Genomic DNA, 5,406 nt, shown 5'->3' on the forward strand with positions numbered 1-5,406 from the left:
GAAACAAGATAATGTGTCCCTGTTTCTTTCTACCTCTGTACTTCATGTGTAAAATAAATATGGCAATTAAGGAAGCATCTTTGGAATGATAAAGGACCACTTAATTATGCAAAATCAAAATTAATCTTTAGTTCCTTTTGATTAGATATTCTGTTTTGAGCTTGTTAGGTATGTAAAAAAGAACAATAATTTAGCATGTATAATGTTAATTATAAACATTTGAACAATATTTTAATGTTTGAGCTACAATGCACCTAATTTTGACTTTAAGGTAGCATCACATGGCATAATTCTAAGTCCACTCTCGAGATATTCTTTTGTACCTATCTCTGTTTGTCTTATTGTTCCCTGCAATCTCTGGCACATAGAAGTCGTCTGGGTTGGGATTGCATAGTAGCGAACAAATGAATAAGAGAACGTTAGAAATAGTTAAAGCAGAAGATGACTTTAATCTTAGAATATTAAGACAAATGCTATCATTACTATTAATATTTGGTTGATAAATTGTTTTTCTAAGTGCAACCTCATGTGGTTTGAAGGGATAGTCTATACGAAAGTGAATTTTCAAAAGGAACACACAGCCTTAATATGGGCTGTTATCAGATTCCATAATTGTGGCTTGCCAATGAAACATATCATCCCCAGCTGGACCTGCAGAACGTTGAGTTGGAAGGTCATGGGCCAAATCACTCAGTTTGTGTTAATCCATTTTTTGTGGCATAGTCTGTACTTTTCATCTGGCTCCTCACTATCTCAGTATGTGTTTAAAGGTCTGGCTAAAACTCGATTATTCAAGCAGCACGGAAGGATTGTCTACTCTCACACCTGCTCTGACATACACTGTCACCTTACTAAACAGACTGGGGATGGAACTAGAAGGGCAGGGGACAGAGGTAGGTCATGGGATGGGAGGCTAGACAGGTAAAATTTTAGTGAAAATATTTGTGGAAAATGTTTTATATTTGATAAGAAAATGATTTATTGAAAATAGTACTAATGCCTTATTCTCCTGCTATTTCTGTTAATAAGAAATTATAAAATAAGTCTTTAAGAGAAAAGTCATATGGTAGATTTGTTTCCAATGGGAAATAACTTCTAGGGCAGAATTGTTAAGAATAGACAAGAACAACTTTAGAAAACATGTCAATAGAATTAGCTTTGCCTAAACGTCTTTTTTGCTTTTGTGTTTTTAAGTTTTTTTCTTTTCCTCATTTTTTCTTTTCATAAAAGACCATGTGGATAAGAACAGTGTTGCCAATTTCCCTGTGCTTTTGCTAGATGGCATTATCTTTGTCAGTCTTTATTGTTCACCAGTCCTCTCCCTTATATCATTTTTACATAATTTCCCTTAATCTTCCTGCTTTGTATTGTTACTATATTGTTCTTATTAGATGGTAATATGAATAAATACATAATTTTTTCCTATATTAAACATATCAAGATAAAGTAGACATGGTGATCATGATCAGGAAACCAGGGGAATAAAATGAACAAAATGAAGGACATCATTTGGTTTGTTGATAGAGTGTCAAGAGAAAGGAAAGAAAGTGAGAGATTAGTTCTTATGTCAATAAATAGCCCGGTAGGTTCCTGAAGACTAGACAAAGAGCCAGAGGACTCAGAGGGCCAAATCTATGGTCTGACCCCAATGATAACGGTAATAATTATTTTATTATGTTATGTGATACTATAATGGTAAATTACATACAGGAGACAAGGAGGACAAGGAGGATGTTCATATTTATTGGTCCTGTAAAAAAATAAAAAGGACCAATATTTAGGAAGACTTTCAGAGTGTTAAGAGGACTAATTTGCTTGTCTTGTACCATAGACTGCTCTCTCTCTTTTTAAAAAAAGTTTGTAGAACACAAATAAATCTACTGCATGTATCACTTGGAATTCAATAAGGGTAACATCATTCTGTTTTCAAAATCTGTACTTATAACATGTTAAAAGCCAACTAATATCTATTGAGCACTTAACAATGTGATAGAAAATATTCTGAACATTTATAATCCATACAACAATCCAATTAGATAGTTATTACTGTTTTTCTTTTCTATTTTACATATGAGGAAACTCTAGCACAAAGAGCTTAAGTAACTTATCCAAGGTTACCTAGATAGGATGTTTTGAGTAGCTCTCTCACCTGCACCATCTGATTCTAGAACCCACACACTTAAAGAAAACAATAGTGAGTATGAGGAGCATCACATCCTACTATGTAAGGAAGTTGAAGAGATATAAGAAATCAAAGGTTCTCCCAGAACCTTACTCTCTAGTAGGAAAGTCATATAAAAAAAAAAAAAAAAAAAAGGCATGTCAGAATTTTAACTCTTCATACTTCAAACTAGGACTTGGTTTTTATAAACTAGTATAGTTGTGGGATTTTTTTTGTAAGATCTAATGAAGGAAGTGAACCTTTTGAAAGAGATTAAGATTTATATGGGTGAAAGGGAAAGGAGAGAATATTTCTAGTGACAAGATTAAATTTACCTGCCTGAGTCCTTTGCTCCTGGAAAAGAGCAACTGTTAAGAAAATCCCCATCCTTCTGTTTTCTGGGAAACAACTTGCTTCAAATAATCATCCTCCCCCATGTGATTTAGATAATAATCATGGATGTCCTCCTTCTTTACTTAAGGCACAGCCAGACACAGACCCTCCAAATTTTCATTCTTTGATTCATAAATAATTATCTGAGATGTTTTTTCCCTATTGACCAATCAGGACAAAATGCTCCCTGACTTGACCAAACTTAAGTTTCTCCCCTTCTTCCAGGCTCACAAACTGTGACCTATCCTTAGCCTGAGCTCTGTAAGGGCCCATCCCAAGAATCAGCTGATTGCAAGTAAGGATATTCCCCAACCAATTATCCTATCACAACACCCAGTTGTCCCGCTTCCTCTCACCAGGATTCTTATAGCTTTGTTTACCTTTCCCTATAAAAGAAAACCCCTTTTCTCCATGACCTTTGAGATAACTTGCAGGTCTTCTCATCACAGTATTCTCTCTATTGCAGTGGTTCCTCTCACCCTATTGTAATCATCCCTTTCCCAGTCTTGCAACAGTCTTCAAATAAACCCTCCTTATCTAAGTCCAGACTTGTTTTTATTTGGTGCTAGGAAAATAACAATATTAGAAAACACATACATATGTACATACATACATATATACAGAGGAATAAAGGGTTTCGTTATTTATAGGATAGTGAAGAAATAGCCTAAGCAGAACAAAACAGTATATTTTGCAGAATACAGTGAGATACTGTGTGAGCAGCCTGGAATAGCTTGACTTTGATTCATTGTTAAGCTGAATAATCATAACCAACAGCTGTAGTGAAGACACTGTCATCTCTAATGTATTGAGTGTTTACACTGTGCCAAGTGAATTATGTGCTTATGAAGAGTGGCAGAATATGCCACCCCAAAATATGCCACTTTGACATAAAGATTAATTCAAGCTAATAGCACTTGAAAAACAGCAGATGCAAGAAGGACATGCTAATTTCCCCATTTCTTCCTGAAAACAGGGAAAAAAACACTCCTGTGTGAATGATGTCCTCCTTGTACCAGGAGAAAATAAACACTCTTCAACGGGGAGTCATAGTCAAGATTATTATGTACAAACCTTGTTAAAATAATTCTTATTATTTAGCCTCCTCACACAATTTAGTTACTTTTCCACCATAGCCTCTCTTTTCTCAACCTAATACAGAAGTGCATAGGTTTTGCAATTTCTTTGGGTCTTCATTTCCTTATGAGTGTTCCCATGTCAAGTAAAACTTATATGAAATGTGTATACTTTTCTTCTATTAATTTGTCTTATGTCAATTTGATTCTTGGGCCCAGCTGGGACACTAGAGGGTAGAGGTGAAGTTTTGCCTCTCCTACACTTACCTTTTTTAAACCTAACATGAGCCCTGTGAATTAGAGACCGTTTAGTATAGACTGAATTGTTTCTCCACTAAATCCAAATTTCAAAGCCCTAACTCCTAATGTGACTGTATTTGAAGATAGAGGCAATAAAGAGATGATAAAGATTAAGAGAGATCACAAGGGAAGGGCCTGTAGGACTGGTGTCCTTACAGGAAGAGGAAGAGACGACAGAGACCTGTTTCTCCTTCTGCATGCATACAGTGGAAAGTAAATGAGAGGACACAATGAAAAGTTGGCTGTGTGCAAGCCAGGCAAAGAGCTTTCACCAGAAACCACTCTGATGGCATCTTCATCTGGTACTTTTGGCCTCTAGAACTGTGAGAAAATAAATTTCTGTTGTTTAAGCTACCCCATCAGTGGCATTTTGTTGTGGCAGCCTGAGCTGACTAACACACTGGCATTATCCTCATTTTTAAAATGCAGAAATTGGAGCATAAAGAGTAAGTCCTTTAGTTGGTAAATACAGATCTGGTATTCAAACTGTCTGATGGCAAACAAAGACTGGTCTTTAAACCACTCTGCTGATCTCCTATCAATGAGTGGGAGCTGCTAACGGTGCTAGTGAGATTTCAATGGAAGAGGTCAAGCAAAAACTGACCAACAACTTAACAAGACATGTCAAGTCTCAGAAAGGTATATAGATAAGGTTAACCTAGAGTTCTTTAACTCCAGATTATTTGCTCCTATAACCCAGATCAGGGTGACTAGATATAGGACAGGGTGATGATGATGGAAATACAGACACAGGGAGAAAAATGTTGTATGTCAAAAACACTTTTAATTTTAAAGCAATGCAAGGAACTCACTGGAAGACATTCAATAATATTTTGGTGGAAAGTTAACATACTTATCCATGTCGTATCAGGCCTCAGAGTCAGTCATGCCTTTATTTTAATACAATTCCATAGCATTTTCAATACATACCTATTCCTTAATTGTTTCTACTAAGCTGGGTTCCATTTGCTTTCTTCACATGGCACTGTATTGCAGACTTTATTCTAGGGTATTGTTTTCAAATCTACCAGGTGTATTGTTAGCTGTTTTCTCACATTGTATTTGTCATATTATGTGCTATAATTTACCTAATCTGAGCTCTTTAACTGACCTTTAGACTATTTAAAATTTTTCTTTTTTATAATTGATAAAGCCAAATTCTAGCCTTTAAGAAACAAAGTGCCCTTGAAAAATGTATGCATAACTCCATGCATATGTTTGTGCAATCTTATAAGAATTTCTTCAAGATTTTGAGGTATAAACTTTCTAGGTTCAAGTGTCATGCATATTTTAAATTGACGTAGAAATTGCCAAATTACTGTTTAAAAATGGATAAGCTTTATTGCTCACTAACAAGAAATGGAGTGCCCATAATCCTTGGCAACAGTAAATTTAATCAATTCTTTACATTTTATTTTTTCTCTGTCTGTAATAAGAAAAATATGATTTGTAAGAACATGTAATTGAAATAATGAA

At 35.1% G+C, this 5,406-nt stretch overlaps 1 pseudogene; it reads right to left on the reverse strand.

Annotated features, from left to right (window-relative positions):
* Nucleotides 1-277: 277 nt before the first annotated feature.
* LOC100609332 (ubiquitin-conjugating enzyme E2 D3-like) lies at nt 278-691 on the reverse strand (annotated as a pseudogene).
* Nucleotides 692-5,406: the final 4,715 nt, after the last annotated feature.

The sequence above is a fragment of the Pan troglodytes genome, chromosome 15 (genome assembly GCF_028858775.2).
Source record: "Pan troglodytes isolate AG18354 chromosome 15, NHGRI_mPanTro3-v2.0_pri, whole genome shotgun sequence".
NCBI classification, from domain to species: domain Eukaryota; kingdom Metazoa; phylum Chordata; class Mammalia; order Primates; family Hominidae; genus Pan; species Pan troglodytes.